Source organism: Leptonotus elevatus, chromosome 12, assembly GCF_054856555.1.
Source record: "Leptonotus elevatus isolate MCC_2025b chromosome 12, RoL_Lele_1.0, whole genome shotgun sequence".
NCBI classification, from domain to species: Eukaryota; Metazoa; Chordata; class Actinopteri; order Syngnathiformes; family Syngnathidae; genus Leptonotus; species Leptonotus elevatus.
In genome coordinates, this window is record NC_141250.1 from 7098375 (window position 1) to 7116597 (window position 18223).

An 18223-nucleotide genomic window follows, 5' to 3' on the forward strand; every position below is an offset into this window, starting at 1 on the left:
TTCTTCTATACAGACAAACAGTAATACTGAAATAAATTGTAACTCAACCCCAAAAGCTCATGTATTTCAGTTACGTTTAAGTTATCTTTTTTTTTTTAAACACTCGTTTTTTTATTATTTCATGAACAAAAATGTGTGTTTTCTCTTTTAATGTTTGTTATTTCATTAACTTTAATAAACTTGCTTACAAAAGGCTTAACTTATGAGTTTTTTTTGCATTATAAGCCGTTGTTTGGTTGATTTTTTATTTTATTTTTGCTCAATGTTACTAGACAAAACCTGAATTATGAGCATGCTTCAGATATACCTTGGCAATTGCCGATTATTTCAACTTTTCATGATTCAACATGTAATGAATGTTTAAGGCATAGAGAGGGGATTCACTCTAAATTAGTGGTGTCAGAGTCCTGCATGTTTTAGAGGTTTCCCACGTTCAACACAGCTGATTCATATTTAAGCTCATCAGCAAGCTCTGCAGGAGCCTGATAATTAATCTGATCATTGAATCAGGGGTGTTGGAGTAGAGAAACCTCGAAAACATGCAGGCCCTCGAGGCGACCGGATCTTGACACATGTGCTCTAAACCTATTCAGATTTTAAAGGGCTGTTTTTAGCTTTTGTAAAAAAAATATATATACATTAATAATTTTCTGTGCAACGGTCTTATAAATTATGTTTTCCCCCGCCTTTTACAAAGACCTCTCCCTATGAGTAAGGGAGCAGTTGCTTGAAAAAAAAAATCAAAGCACCTCTTCATTGTTCCATCCACCTTCTTCCCATTGCATTGTCCCGCGAAACAAAGAGAACCATCTCCCTTTCTCCGATTGGAGCCAATAGTGGCAAAGAGGTTTGATTTGAGAGATGAGGATGCTATTTGCCTAGAGAAAGCCCGGGGATGAGAGGCATCATGGCGCTGGCAACTGAATCAGGCTGTCAGCTGGCATCTAGCGATAATTGCTTCCCATGGCAGGACCCCGCTGGCCCCCGTGAATGACGAGTGGCGCGGCTTCGAGGCAAGAATCTATATTTCAGGCCGGTCGTAATTGTTGTACGAATGTGAGGCTACTTTTGTTTGGGCCGGATTTTGATTGACACCTGCTGACCATAGGGATCGTAGGGCATGGAGGGAGGGGGTTAGTCTCAATTTAGCAGTTACTCAAAAGACGAGACGCAAAATTGAAAGGAAAGCAAGAAAAGATTGATGATACGAAATAATCACTCAAACTTAACATATATAATATCATCAATATATGAAGCCAGTACTGGTTCTGACAACGCTACCACAACTTGGCTCGGGGTGGCTGAAAAAGACCACCCGTCAAAAATGTAAATATCAGACCCTGATTGTAATTAAAAAGTCCAAAACATTTAACACACAAATTCTCAAAAATATGATTTATAATTTAAGTGACCATTCATTGGTGCTGTGTGTAACGATTGGCGCATAGAATTAACCATGAAGCCTGATTAAATGAGTTAATAAACATGATGAGTATTATAATAATTTCATCGACACTAAAATCTACTGGGAGCAATGCATGTATAATGTATTTTAAGCTTCAGGACATGTATTGATCAGTAATTGCCTCTATAAGCTCTTTAACCAGACACATCTGAAGACTTTATCTAGAAGGGTTGCTCAATCAAAATCAATAGTCACGCAGTACATATGAATACAGGTAGTTTTGAATTTTTGGACAGTTGATGACCCAAGACTCATTTTGGGTACCAACCGCAAGTTTGGGAATTCCCTCTTTAAACCATCCTTAAGTCTAATTGATCAGGATCTTTAACTCTGATCTGACTCGTGTCCGTTTGCCACCCAGGGAAGCTATCACTCACATGTCCGAAACTAATTCCACACAGTGTCAGGCATGGAATTGGATTCTAGGTTGGAGGAGTTGCCCAAGTCCGCCCTTGATGTCTGCCCGTCACGGCGCCCCTCTGGCATGTCACTTCAATGCCGAGTGAACATGCTAAAATTCCTTACGGGCTAAAGTGCCATCGCTGGCTATCTTGGGCAACGGGGCAAATCCCAAATGACATCCTCTTTTTTACCCCCCTGCTGCAAAGAAAGACGAAGAGTGTCATTCAGGGAATAGAATGTCAGAGGAGGTTGTGCCTGTTTGACACTGGTGTCCTATTATGTGTCAAGAGAAGTAGCTTGGAAGTGGACAACCTTCCACCAAAAAATGAGGTTGGTGTGTTTTTGTGGTCAAATATGTGGCTGCTATTGCTTGTTTGTGGAGGGTCAAGGATGCAAGATTAAGCCCTGAAATATTTCCCCCCACCAACATATGGACTTACTGACTTGTGGTCCATAAGCCTGCTTGATGCTTAGCGGTGAGGTATTCTAATTGACAGCTGTCATTCGGAGTGACCTCTCGATATCCTTCCACGGCCTGTCACTCCCCACCTGCCGAGGGAGGACCAGCAGGGTTCTAGGCTAATAATTAAGCATCGTTGCGTGTCTATTCGCATACTAGCCTGTATCTTGGTATCTCATCCTCGCTTTTGACACTATCCAGGGAGATGCAACTGACCGATGACAGGCGTTGTGCGAACTGATTGACAGGAAGACTGACCAATGAAGCATGAGTGATGTTACCAACCAATCCCGTCTGTAATGATTCTCTTGTAGACTAACCAATGACTGCTGAGGGATGTAACAGACCAAATACAGATGTTGTCCGCAATGACTGACATATAGACCGACCAATGACAAAAGGCATATGTAATTGACCAATTAATACTGAGGGATGTAAAACGACTAATCACTGGTGATGTCTTTAATGACTGACTTGTAAACAGACCAATGAAGAGTGAGTAATTTAACTGACCAACCACTTGGCTAAGAAAATAATAATAATCATCTAGTCTAAAAATCTATATCGTCCTGTGATTTTTCTTTTTTAACTGATGACTGACTAATGAATAAAAGCTATATACTGAATAATCACTGGTTAGTCTGTAATTATTGATATGTAGACTGAACAATAAAAAGTAGGGGTGTCAAAATGTGTGTGTTAATTCACAGTACTTTTAATAGCACAATTTTTTTTTACGCGCGATTAATGACCGCCCCTTACTTGGAAAGCCTGTACTGGGGAATTCCAGTCGCAACGCAGCAGACATGTCCACGTCAAAAATTAGCAGTAAGAAATTTAATAATAATGCATATGTTTGTGGAGAATGGGGTTAAGTTGTATTTTACAATTTAAAAAATGTGCAGAATTTCACAAGTTACTTCATGTTAAAGATTAGATAGCTCTTAATATGAAAAAACACTCTTTTCAATTTGAACTAAATTTTATAAATCATTATAAAATTACTGTATCAATGACTAAAATATGCAGCCATATTTTAATTAGTTTCACCTTTTTTTCCCACTTTTAGGTTAAGAGCATGAAATCTTTAATTATTTAATTTATAACAGATATGAAATTTGTGATGAATCGTGAGTTACCTATTGAAGTCGTGCGATTAATTACGATTAAAAATTTTAACCACCTGACACCTACATAAAAAGTGATGGGTGTAATCGAACAGTCACTGGCGCTGTTTGTAATGATAGACAAATGGACTAACCAATGAAGAGTGAGATGACCCCGGTGCTGTTTGTAATGATATACAATATATACAGATTGACCAATGAAAAGCGAGGGATGGACTCGACCAATATCTGACATGTAGACCAATCAGTGACCAATCACTGGTGTCATCTGTGACTGTCCAATGAAGAGTGAAAGACGCAATGGACTAATTAATGACAAGTAACTTATAGACTGACCAATGACGTGAGAGTCACCCTTAAGCCTGCTTACTGTTTATCCTTGAGGCCCTCGTTACAAAATTGCCCTTCCGCGGCCTGTCAGTCTCCAACCGCCGCTTGAGCGCCACGTGGGGGTGCGCTTGGGAGGGAGGGGTGTGAAGGTGTGCTTGTTCATAGAGGGCCCAGTTTTGTGCACGCAGCCCGACAGGGGTCCTCTTGTAAACAAACTGCAACAACTAGCGTGATTGTACGCTGAACTGCAAATGAGATGAGGGAGCCGCACCTCGCATGCATACGAGCGGTTTCATATAAACATAGCAGGTGCATATACGCTCTCGCGCGCACACACCAAGGTTCCTGTGCAGAATCTTAAGTACCTTATGCAAACTGTATGTTTGCTGGGGAGGCTCAGGGAGGCAGAGCGCGCTGATGATGAGTGGCTCATTATGGCAACAGCAGCGGCAGTACACACTGGGTATCGCATAATCAAAGCCTGGGGGTACGTATTAATTATCCTTTTGAATAATGATGAAATTTTAAAAAGCTTTCTCCTTAAGGCTCACATCACAGCGAGATGAAACAAAGCGCAGCACAGCTTGCGCGCCCGGGCCCACATGTGTTTTTACATCTGTTCAGGATATTTCAATTTGATGCTCCACGAGCTGAGCGCCGAGATTAAAGGATAATAATGTGTCATCCAAGCGCGCCCGCCATCGCTTTTCCACGGCGAGTAGTGGCAGCTTTCAGGAGGAGCTAACAGCCGTCACGGTCGACGTCGACGCATGTGTCTCCTGCATGTCTGCAGTCAAGGGGGCACGGGCGCACCCGCAACCCCACCCTTCACTCGGAGGGAGTGGTTGACTTGTCTCGTGATTTGCTTGGAAGAAATATTTATGTGCTGATTTTTCTTCTTTTCTTCCCTCCACTTTTCATTGTCTTTAATGAACATGATTCCAGATTGTTCCGGAATCTATAATTTAGAGGGGAGGCCAATCTATTGTTTGCGGTGAACTGATGCTGAGGGTTGAGGCTCCCATTGGTGACACTTAATAGACACTCACTGGCCGCTGTATCAACAAATAATGCATGTCCCAAAAATAACAACAGAGTTTTGAGTGACAATGTCAAAGAGGTACTCATTAAAAAATTAATTAAAAAATCATCACCAGATGCCTTAACGCTCTTGACACTGCACTTGAAGATACAATAGACCAATCACAGGTCCTGCCAGTAATGACTGACAAATAAAACAACCAATGAAGCATGAGTTACGATGACCACTTACTGATTGGCCTGTGGAGTTAGCCATGAAGCATGACTGACCTACAACCAGTACCTTGTACTGTGTGTTGTATGTATTGACGCGGAATTTGCACTCAAAGATTTCAAGTACTTCGATCATAAAATGAATTTTCTCTGCCTCAGGAAACTGTGTATTTAAAATTCAAGGGACGATCAAGCCACTATTAAGCCCTTTTCACACTGTACTCACTCATTGTGAAGGAGTCACATGGCAACGCGAAACTACCAGTTTCCAGTGAGCCCATATTTGGAAGTAGAAACAGAAATGTTGCCGCTTGGTAGACTCTACATCAAGATGTATAGTTCATTGTTGCAAAAGAAAGCCGTGACTCAATTTAAAGAAGAGGACGACGACACGAGCAGCAGAAAAAAATTAATGGCTTTGTGCATTTGGATTTTTTTTAATTTTTATTATTATTTATTTATTTATGTATTTTCAATTAACGTGATCATCGTAGCTCTCTTTTATGTGTGTGTGTGCGTGCGTGCGAGCTTGTGCTCATAATTCACCTGTTAAAAATACCATACCCTGTCAGGAGACCAGAGGAAGGATCAAAGAAAAGAAAGATGAAACAAAGTGAAATACAGCACCAACCAGACATCACCTACTACCCGGAGAGTTACAAAATCAGAATCTTTCACCAACCCCATAAATATCAAAATTCCAACAAATTAGCGAGACCTCAAGAGACCAGAGGAATGATTAAAGAAAGGAAGGAAAGACAGATGAAGCAGGGTGAGCCGCCCAGCAACGCTCCATTCCGTGGTCCCTGCCCCTTACCACATACACAATGAATGAGCTTTAAATTAATGTTTTTTTAGATGATTTTGTCACATACACGAGGAAGAAGTTGGATCCATTTGAATGAAGGAAGAAAAAAAGTGCCAGAAAAACAACAACAATGTGGAATCACTGGCGCTAAATACTGACATGTAGATGAACCAATGAAACTTGATTGATGCAACTGTCAGTAGTAGGGGTGTTAAAAAAATATATATTCTGCAATATATCGCGGTATTACAGCGCACAATTCACGTATCGATTCAATATGCAGCCGAATTTTTTGATGATGTTTTTGATGGAAATATTTAACAAAATGTCTTACTTATGGTTAGGGTTCACACTTGATTTGAAGAATGTTATATTAATGGAACATTAAACCTTCCAATTTGATTTAAATGCTGTTCAAACATGAAACAGATTGCAACCTGTTTGTTAAATACAGTGGTTCACAGTTATAAGCCCGAATTATATTTTCATACAAGTCTTACAGTGTACATGTACAAGTTTACTGATAAGTAGTTTCTAAATTTGAGTTTTTAAAAAATGGCAATAATTGATTTATAGATTCGTATCGGGATTAATCGGTATCAAATCGAATTGTGACCCATGAATCGTGATACGGATCGAATCGCAATTCACACCCCTAGTCAGTAATAATGATTGTCATGTTGACTGACCATTGAAACATAAGTGACATATCTGGCCAATTGTGGATCATTGTAATGCAAGGATGACTATGTCAAAGATTTTTGACTATCGTCATTGAAATACTGTACAAGTACTTTTTTAATTTTGAATGATGTTGACATGTTTGAGGTAATGAATTCAAAGGTTATTTACGCTAAATGCTGTTATTTTATAGCATTCTGAGATTCACAATTGTCACCTCCCTCTTTAGGTGAAGGAAGGGGGCGCGAGGGAGGAAGTACTCACCTATTTAATTTAATTAGAGATGAGACAGAGGGAAGGAGTCGCGTCTCCTCGCTTCCACCTCTCTGCACGGCGCACCCTTGACACCTGATGGTATAAAGAGACGTCACCGCCACGCGCCACCGTAATGCCTGTAATTAGTCTGAACTCAGAGGAATAAATAAATTTGCTGTTTTCTTTGTGAGTGTCTGACAGGTTTCCCAGCATAGGAAATTGTGGCGTGCGTGCACGTGGGCGTACAGGTTTTTGTTGCGGTGTGTCTATTGTGCATGCGTTTGTGTTTACATGCTGCGAGGCGCTTGTAAAAGAGACGATCAGACGGGGAGGAAATGTTGACAGCTACAGTGGGGTTTGTTTTTGCCTTCTCTTCTTGACAGTGATCATGTAAAGGCAAACATCAGGCTCGTTGGAAATAATAAGTTGAGAGTTTTCACACATAGTTGCCGGTGCAACAAAATTGACCAATGAAGATTGAGGGATCGAGCCACCAATCACTGGTGCTGTATGTAATTACTGTCATGTCGAATGACCTACAAATTTTGGCCGATGCAACCAACTAATACCAGGTGCTGCATGTAATGACTGATAGACTGACCAAAACCGATCTGTTAGTGAGTGTCATGTAAAGACTGACATGAAGAATGAACAGAGCAATGAAGTGTGATGGATGCAAGGAATTAATTAATCTGTCTGTGTGTAACGTTTGCCATGTAGACCGACCAATTAAGATGAACAAGACCAATCACTATGTCATGTAATGAGTGAAATGTAGACTAGTTAATTAAGGCACAAAGTGTGTACCGGTACATGGAATTTGATCAATGCAGTAGCGATTGGTCAGGTACATCAATCACTCTTTATTTTTCAATCTACGTCAATCATTCCACAAAGCGCAGTAACATAACACTTCATCGATATTTCCACATGCCACTTGATACACGCAATACAAGTCTGGCCTGTTACATCAGTAACTCTACATTGTTCCATCTACATGTCAATTATTATACACGCTTGTTCTTACGAAGAGGAAATAATAAAAACACCCGACACAGCTTTGCTAAGCTAAATTTTAACATGACAGTCAGGATTGAACATGTACTGAATGAGCACAACATTAAAAATGGCTAAATTTGCTAATAGTAATAAAAGTGTGATTTTTCTTTTTTAGGCTGTCACAAGACAATGCATTCGCAAATCCTTCTTGTAGCCAACGTCAAGAAATTCTCTAAAATCCATGGATAGAGAATATACTGCATATTTGAATGTTCCTACATGTTTCTGCTATCTGTTTTTTTCCCCACCAAGATCTCAATAAAACAAGATCTTAACTGTGTCCTGGGTGCCTTTCCTCACAACGTTTCTCTGTGCCCCACCAGTTTTTTTTCTTCTTTTTTTTGGGGGGGGGGGTATTTTTATTGCATTAAGGATGTTTAAATTGTTTAGAACCTCGAGTTGCATTTTTATGTATGAAAGGTGCTATATAAAATAAAGTTTGATTGATTAACTCATTCACTGCCATAAATGTATTTAAAAAAAAAAAAAGATTATTAAAAAATTAGGGGCAAGAGGCGATTAAAATTTTTAATTCTAATTAATCGCATGACTAGTTAACACACGATTAATCACACATTTTATATCTGTTCTAAATGTACAATACAAAAATTCTAGGTTTCCATACTCTTGTTAACAAAAGTGTGTGGGGGGGAATGTTAAACTAAAATAAATAGTTCAAATGAATTTTTTATGTTTATAGCCGTCAATGTCAGTGAATGATTTATTTATTTTTAAAGAAAAGATAAAAAATCCGGGGCGTCAGGCAATTACATTTTTTTTAAGCGTAATTAATCGCATGACTTCACTAGTTAACTCGCGATTAATCACAAATTTCATATCCGTTTTAAATGTGCAATAAAAAAAATTATAGGTTTTCATACTCTTGTTAAAAGTGGAAAAAAAAAATTAAACTAATAGTTACAATGAATTGTTGACGTGTATAGCCGTCAATGGCAGTGAATGAGTTAACTGTGGTTGACTCATATTTATATCATGTAGTTCTACCAAGAGTGAAAAAACTAACAGCGATTCCAGTATTGGGAAAAACTAAGAAAAAAGTAGAGGAATGAGTAGAATTCCCAACCAGAAACTACATGGAACCGTTTCCATGGGCTTGGGGGTGCAGACAGACTTTCCCCAATTGGACACTCATCAATACTCAGTCAACGGAGAGGATGACGGTGTGGCAGGCACAGAGTTTCTCAAAACGCGTCGCTCATCTCTAAAAATATTGATGGTTTGTTCATGCCAACACAACAAATAATAATCGTGGAATAAAACTAAAAAGTGGACCACTGCGATCCCTCTTACAAGCCCATTTTGTCAAAAAAAGGAGAAGAAAGTAGAGGTACGGTCTTCAAATTTAGGGAGTAAAAGTGAATAAAGTCGCTAGAAATAAATTCTCAAGTAGAGATAACTGCAAAATCTACATCAATACAGTAACAAAGTATTTATACTTGTTACTTTCCACCATTGAACCAATTACACGACATCAGTGAATCGCCGGTGTCACTCATGCTACATGGGTAACTCTACATGTCAATCATAATATGTAACACTAGTAACCGGCAGGTTACACGGCATCACACAAAGCACCAACTTCGCACTCTGGCTCAAAGTCAGCTGGCATAGACTCAAGCCCACCCGTCACCCTAATGAGGATGGCGTGTATAGCAAATGTATGGATTTACTGTTCATTGGTCAGTCCATATGTCAGTCATTACATTTCATAGCAGATGTTGGTCCGTTGCATCGATCACACCTCATACTACACGTCAGTTTGCATCCATCGATCGCATTTTCTATTAGCTGGAACATATGTCAGCTGACTTTGGGCGTAAGGCAGGTTACACCATGGCTAAGTCGCCAGCCATTCACACTCACTTTCGCACCTACGGAAAATTTTGTCTTAAATGAACCTAACGTGCATGTTTAAGGAATGAGGGAGGAAGCTGGAGTAATCAGTAGAGATATCGCACTCTTCGCCTACTTTCCCAAAATGAACTGTGCGGCTCAAAGCAAACATGAGTGTTCCATTGAAGGTATTTGTTTCCATTTGGCGGCTATTTGGCAAAGATGAAGCTGGATAAATATGTGATTCACTCAAAACCGCCGCTCTCTCCTCCTCATCTTCTTTTGAGTCTAAATAATTGAACAGAGCAAGGAAAGGCCTCTGCAGGGTTCATTTTGAGTTTTCACCCGTTCGTGAGCTCGCGACAGCACATCGCCCGTGTCGGGAACTCACTCGCAAGCTTTGGAGAGGATGTGAGAGCAGGTGCACTGAGCATGGGTTCCGCCTCTTCCTCCTGCAGCACGCTGGCAAAGATTTGACATATTTAAAATAAACCCAGAGCGGAGGAAGGAAAACAACTTACATCTTACGTTTAACGGCAGTAGCTTGGGGGAAAGTGACGTCGGATTCCTAGCGCGGAATGCTATTTCTCGACTTGTGTGCGCGAGATGGCGGTTTTGCACGCATGACCGGAGGCCTTTATGATAATGAACGATACAGCGGGTCTTCCCCTACTAACACGCATCAATAAATAAATCATAGCAACTCCGCCAACGTTGCTATTTTGTGAGTAGTCGCTCCGCTTTTGAGTTCGTAAACACTTAAGACGAACAATCCACCTGAGACCGCCACCGCAGCCTTTCCTCATGATCCATAATTAAAAAGGGAAAGTGTAAAGATGTAATTGCTACGCTGTTGATTATCTTGATTACCATTATTAAATACTTTTTAAAGATACATGACTTGCAGCCATATTTAGACGACCTAACTTATTCATCAGGCAGCTGTTTGCTCAGCTCACAAATGCATAGTAGTGGTTGTGTTGTTCCGTGAGAGGGAAAGGCCAAATATGTTATTTTACTGGAAACAAAGTAAGGAAACACTGTGTGTGTCTGAATTGCCTTCAACAAGATTCACTGGGAAATTACATAAAAATGACCAAAATGTAATACTTTTTTTTTTAATAGGAAAAAAAAAAGGGCACCACTTTCATCTGGATCTGCACTCAAATATATAAGAAATATATTTTATAAGAAAATATATAATATGCAAGAAAAAAATATAATAATGTGTCATAATGCTCACTAAATGTCATACAAACTGTCCTTAATTTGCATTTGCATTGTTTTTGTGAAAAACATTCAACTTGAAAAATATGTGATGAAACAAATATGTCCAATGAAAAGCATATAACTTCAAATATTGTGATTTTTTTTAATTATTTTCTTTTTGATTAAAAGCTTGTAAAAAAACAACAACAACGTAAAGTTATGATATACTATATGCACTTTTCAATTGACACTGACAGCATCTTAGTCTTTTTTTGTTTTTTAATCTGAAATACATAGGGGGAAAACACTGTCTTTGTGTTTGAAGAATAAATCAGAATATTTGGAATTAAATGCATTTCATTGACCTTTTTCATTCTTGTCTCTGTTTTGGATTATTTATTTATTTTTATTGAAGCTTTTGAAATTATTTTTTTTGTGTTTTAGATGAAATGCACTGCCCAAAGAATGTCTTTGCACTTTTAATTGCATGCTCTAATCTGACACTGACTATAAAGTATGAACAGCATTCAGCATATCAGAAGAATTTCAGTGTAAAAATATGCACAGTAGAAATTCACAAAAAAATTTTGATTAATATTTCCATACATTATTGCACAGTAGAAATTCACAAAAATGTTTTGATTAATATTTCCATACATTATTTCTATTAATTGAAAGGGTATCAGAACGTTTTATATATTTGAGAAACGTGGGGGGGGAAAAATCCTGTGTATAAATGTATTGAAAGGGGCTTTTTGCCAGCAGTCATACTGCCCTCCGTTGGTCAAATATCACACTACAGCAAATAAATTGTTCCACTGAAGGAGGAGTTCTGGGTATCAGCCTAATAGGTCAATGCAATCATAAAGACACGGTTGAATTCATAATCTGACAGTGTCAATCAGAAGTGAATATTTGGGGTATGGTATTTGTATTGGAAGTCATTAGATTGTGAAAGTGATTTTTTTGTGGATGCGCAAGACTGTCTTTGATCAAGGACGGGGGGAAAAAAAACAATCAGATAGATGCAAATTGTGGAGATAAATTAAAATATTCCATCATCAAAGCTGAATGACAGGTGAAGTCATTTGATTTGTTGCATCAAGTGAGCAAACAACACAAACTGGATTGGTCTTAGAATCCGTTTTTGATTATACATCAACAATTCATTGTTCGCCATGATCATGTTTTTTAACAACCAAAAACAGCACGTATCTTTCATCAGAATGAGATGTCAATCTCTGCCTATCATGCAAGTCGTGTACATGCTAGGTGGCTACATGGTAGCATCACTCACCGTGAATTTTCACAGAAGTCCCTAAAGAGTGCGTCTTCAATTTTGAGTTTGGTTACGTTAATGTTAGGTAACATGTGCATTAAGGAACCTATTCTCCTGTTTGTGCTTAAGTCTGGAATTGCAGGGCCCTTCTTCTCTAACGTTAGCTTATCATGTTGCTGCTCCACAGTCTCCGCTTTGCTGAATCACTCCATTTTTTTGGTGTCCTCTGATCAAATTTGTCTCCCTGTGCCAAGATTTAAATTCCAATTTTGATGTGGAAAGCCAAGAAGGTAGGCCTAAGATAATGAAAAGTGGCAATTGCTTCTGCAGCCAACTATTAAAGTATTGCTGGTAGGCGAGCACGCAGTTAAAATAAGTGTCAAACAATAAAAGTCAAGGCCTGTTCTAATCACCAGCTTTCAAACACGTAGCCATGTCTTTAATTTTGACATTTATGGGGAAATGTGGTCTTGTTTCTGTCATGATTGACTTTAACGTTCATTTCCTGCACACTTGCTTGCCCTCACTACGACCAGAACTACCACTTTATATACAATATTTTCACCTAACCGAGGCCTAGACTTCACTAAAGGCTAGTCACCGCAATGTGACAACATAAAAAGATTGATGTTGCCACAATGCGCACACGCCCACTGACCCACTGGGCAAGAAACCACAATACTAAGATGACGGAGCGCTACCACACACAAATGGAAGGTGTCAACACTTTGTAAAATACAGAAAAATGTAATGGACAAATATAGAATTGCCTCAATAAATATGCCAGAATATAGTAAATATACTTTGCAATTTCACTGCCTCATCATAGGTTGGGTGAGTCACCCAATTTGGCAAATGTAGTAAAGAAGCTATAAAGTCTTTAACCCATATTACACCAGACTTTAAATAAGCTCATTTAAATATTTTGGGGGCTACTAATTATTTGTGGTGCAGCTTTGTAATTTTGCTAGTTAAAAGCAGGCTACAGTAATTTGAGCCTCAGAGTCCCTTCATCCATTTACTACAGTGCTCGTCCTCAGAGTTGCGGGTGACCTAGACCCTATTCCAGTTGACGTTTAGAGACAGATGGGGGTCCTTCGTGGATTAGTTGTAGCAATGTAACATGCGTATTTTTGGAATTTGGAGAAAACCGTAGTCCTCAGAACAAACACACAAGTACAGCGAGAACAGGTCATCCCCTCGCAGGAAGGCCTGAGTCAAGATTTGAGCGCAGAACCTCTTAGCTGTGAGGCAAATATGCTAACCACTAGCTCAACATGCTGCCCCAGAGGCCAGCCAGTCACTGGTATTAACAACAACAAGTATAAGCCATTCACAGCTAAAAAAGGACTATAATTGCCTTTAATATGCCACAAGGTGATGACAAAGCAGTATTTTTATATGTATAAAGCTCCTCAAATTACTTCAACATAGTTCAGACACTTTTATTGCTTTGACACTAAAATAGCAAATTGGTGAGTCATTCAGCGAACAATTGGGGCTTGATAAATAAGTGAATGCGTCATAATGCATCATAATGCAAATTAAGTCCTACAGTGTAACTTGTGCCTTAGTCAAACTAAACCACATGTAAACGTACCAAGGGGGTCGGGGATTAGGTCAGCAAGGGAAGGCAAGGCCCGGGGAGAGAAGAGAAGTCAAGACAAGTCTTTGAATCCGGCGGAATTCCTCTCCTCCTCCGCCACTCCTCTGGGGAGGCGTCGGGAGCGAGCAGAAAGGAAGACGGGGGCCTGTCAGGAACAAAGCTCCAAATTCACATGATATGTTTAGCTAAAAGGCTGAAAGGAGAAATGAATCAAAGCGTAGCGGGATCAAAGCCAGCCAACAATAAAGTCAAGGCGGTTGCCATGGGAGCAGCGGGAGATGCATATCATTTATACGTCAGATGCTAGCTAGCAGCGCTAGTTTGATTGTTGTCGTGAGCCGCAGCCAGGCGCGGGTTAAGAGGAAAGGTCAGCGTCGCGCTGTGAGAGGAGCGTCGCCGCCATGTTTGCAACAGCCGCCGCGTCTGATGTGACGTTTCGGAGTCGAGACGAACACACGACGAGACGCTACACGCGTGTCAACCCCTTAAATATCTTAGCGACGCAAACTGTCGCCGGGCTAAACATTTGTTTTGCATCTTGCAAAAGGTAAAAGGTCATTATTACTTTTGGAGTGCGATATCAAACAGCTAACGTTTCTTTCCATTTCGTATAGCGACGCCATCAACATGGAGGATTTTGACGCATACACAAAAAATAGCAATTTGCACATTCAGGAATCTGATACGTGTTCATCTCACTTTTAAAGATGTACATTTATAAAACAATATATGGCTTTTGTTTTACACTTTTCTTTATGCATACTCATGCATTTTTAAAGAGGTGTATTTGTATTGTTCACATTTACAGTTGTTTTAACATGCACACATCATTCATAAATCTGGTACTGTACTGTTTCCCAACCTTTATTGATCCAAGTAAAATATTTTATATTCGAAAAATTCTCAGGGCACACCACGAAACACAGCATTTCACACGTGTTATTCCGTTTTTTCATCTCCTCAATTTTTTTCCCCTTATTCAACTCCAACATAATATACATCCGATTTACACTGTTCCAACTTCAACATGCTCCAAAAATTCACGCCAACTGGGCTAATATTTATATTATTAATATTTTCCTTGTTCCACATACTACTACTACTAATAATAATGGTATTTCACTTCTTTTTTCTTTTTTTTTATAGCATATTTTCAATGACAAAATTATCTCATTCAACATGACATTCAGCAAAACCAATGACAGCTTTTAGTATTATACTGCGTTATTTAATACAATAACATACCATGCCACAGGTTTTTTTTACAAGCCAATGAACCAAGCCCTGTGATTAAAGCAAATGACTAGTACATGGGAGACCAGAGTTCATATCCCGGTTGGAGCAGATTTTAGTCCAACTTCAATTTCATATAATAATCATTGTCCATTTATTTAGCATCCATTATATTCAATGTCATTTTTCATTATTGTTATATTTTTTACAATATCATGGCATATTTTCATTGAGAGCATTCCATAACATTCCACATGCATTCAAATATCAGCTTTCAGCATTCCCACGCAATTTCTCCACAAATTGCGCACGTCTAGTTTGTGACTAAAATTCCAATATATGGACAAAGGAAATCCAGACACATTGCATCATTCTGATTTGTGTCCTAATCCATGACAATAAAAGGCTTCATCAAGCCATAAATCCAGTTGATTGACATAAGAGCAAGCATGTTATTGTACATGTAAAGGTGCACGTTAGCATGTGCATGTGGAAGCGTGGAAGTTTGCTGAAATGCCTTGTCGGCTGCTCTTTTACGCGGCACCCAGGAGAAATCCCAAAAATAACAACAAAGAGTCGTTGGTGGGTCGGATCAAAGTCCCGTCTGCAACCACTTGACGCCTCCTACGTCACACAAATGGAGCGTCTTTGTCCCATGTATGACCACCGCAATCTATACTGCAGGGCCTACTACTAATGTATTGCTTATCTCTTAGCTTTGCATACACACTTGAAACAAAGGACCATCCTATCCTCACTCATCCTAAAACAATAGAGAGAGAAAAAAGAAATAAATCATTCTCCTCATTCTCATTAGAGCCCCACGATGTTTTCTAGCTGATGTCAAGCCAAACAAACAGCACAGAGCAGAGAAGGGCTGCATTGTTATTTCTAAGCGCTACATGCCTTGAGGTTATTTTTTCCTCTTTGTCTTGAAACAAATCAATGTTGCACAACTCACTTTGAACAATTTACACATTTGCTGATATGAGACATGGGCCAAACACTTTGATGAACAACCATTTTGAAACAGGTGTCCAAAAGTACCCACAACTGAAAATAAAATAAAATATAATTAAAAAAAAAAAAAGTTGAAGGTTATATTGTGCACATCATTTTTTGAGTGTGTGATGCAGTCACATTTGGTCTTATTTGTTAACATTACTAAAATATGTGCAGAATTTTCCCTGAATGTGTTTGTCATTGACCTCTTACCACTTGAACAACCTCAAAGCGTGATTTTTGTTAGCCAATGTTGCCTCCTGGTGGGCACACTTTTTAGTTGCATTTCAAAATACAGTAGTCAATAATGCTCCAATCCTGCAAAACTTGGGTGTTGAATTTGTTGGCCTTCAAGCAGGAACTTAATCCACCTTCAAATACCACCATTATCACATCGCAAATACTATGGAAGCCATCATTACTATACAAAAACTAGCACAATTTAACAGCACATAAATCAGCAGTTGTGCCGATGCCATGACGTGCGTAGTGAAAATACCATTCAAACGGATTTTGAACTCTGAAGGACAACTTTTGGGCCAGTGCTTCTCTGAAATTGCATCTCACAAGCCTGCATTCAATATTTGTAGTGTAACCAAAACATTTTAATCATTCAACCATTTGCTGTTAGGCTACCAATTATACGTTCGGGGTCACTTGGGAGCTCGAGCCTATCCTAGATCAATCAGCGGAAACAAATAACAGATACTATAAGCTAATCATTCACACTCAAATTCGCACCCAAGACAACTTATTCACTTAACATGATTAACAGGATGTGGGAGGAAGACTGAATACCAGGAGAAAGCCCATAAAAGAACGCAAGTCAGCTACCACACAGGCCAGAGCCAAGATTTCAATCCTCCAACATTAGAACTGTGAGGCGACAAAGTGTGCTAACCACGAGCACCTGTCAATGCCACTTACTCATTGTTGTTAGAAGTGAAGCCAAATAAGGCCATCTTACGTTGCCACTCACCATGAAGGCCATCTAACTTGAAAGACTTGTACATATTTCTCCACCGCGTTTTCACGTTATTTTCTGCCTTTACGGCGAAAATGCCACCATTTATATATATAAATAAATATATATAAAAAATATCTCTGGAATAAGCGCTACATGTACTGTACATACATTCCATTGCTAAGAAAATTACTTTTTTTAAATTAGGTATATCTCCAGGTGCTACTCAAACATTTGTCTGCATCTTGTCGTCAGATCCATCAACAATTAAGTGAAAGTAAAGCCCATCAGGAAATAAAAATGCTGTGAATTACAAATGTAAATGTACCACAATATTGTGATATAAGTTTGCTCTTTGCGAGGCTCTCATTCCTCCATATAGGGATCCTAGCGTAAACACACACACTAGTGATAACAGTGTTTTCAGCGGAAAAAACAACAACTTACCAGCAAAGGTGGCGAGTCACTGTACTGCTCTATCTTGGATAGTACTGTTAGGCAATGATGCCCCCTGTTGGTCACTCGCGTGAATCATTCCACATGGAGTAACTAAAATGCCACTGTTGGCCAATGTTTCCCCCTACGGTTCACACTTGGAGTCACATTTACTGAAGCGTTCCAAACAATTGTCTCACTTCGCCCAAACTTGTGCAACAGCTTTTGTTAAGTGTCACTTAACTACACTGTGGATGTTTTTACTGGCTGTCACACGAGCGGCAAACACAAACACTCCAAAATGTCAAGTCTGGGAACATCTGGGAGCGTTTTTTGGCACAATTGCAACGAAGCAACGGCAAAAGGCCTCAAATGAGTGGCTGTGATATCAAAGCACGAAACCGAGGAATGGTGATGACTTGCAGGTGCCGCTTGTCAGGACTCCATTTGGACAAAACAACAGACAGACCGACAAGTACAGTACAGCCCGCGTTGAATGTCGCCAGATCGCTTTACACAAGATTACTGTGGGAAGTTTTAGCTATTTATTTGAATACCACCAAGCCTTTGGTCAGTGCTAACTCGAATTGACTTCAATGTTTTTCGTTAGAGAGCTTGGATGTACTGTACATGACATGTTGGTAGTTGTACACAAATATGGAGACCTTCGAGGTTGAGCTCGAGCGACAACAGGCCTGTTTTCCTGTCGTGGAAGCCCAATATCAGCATTTTCATTCACACACAACTAACCTTCGTGCAGCTGGCATGGGATCGATTACTTCACAATGCGCTGTTTAGTG

General features: G+C 39.4%; 1 long non-coding RNA gene across 5 annotated transcripts in view; it reads right to left on the reverse strand.

Moving 5' to 3' along the window:
* Positions 1-17475, reverse strand: part of LOC147164389 (uncharacterized) — a 69107-nt gene extending 51632 nt beyond the window's left edge. For 4 of the 5 annotated variants that reach the window (XR_015096696.1, XR_015096697.1, XR_015096695.1 and 1 more), the window contains exon 1: positions 13784-13964. This is a non-coding gene — a long non-coding RNA (uncharacterized LOC147164389). Of the gene's footprint in view, positions 1-13783; positions 13965-17435 lie in introns of those variants that run through there. The other variant, XR_015096698.1, reaches the window with a different exon arrangement.
* Positions 17476-18223: the final 748 nt, after the last annotated feature.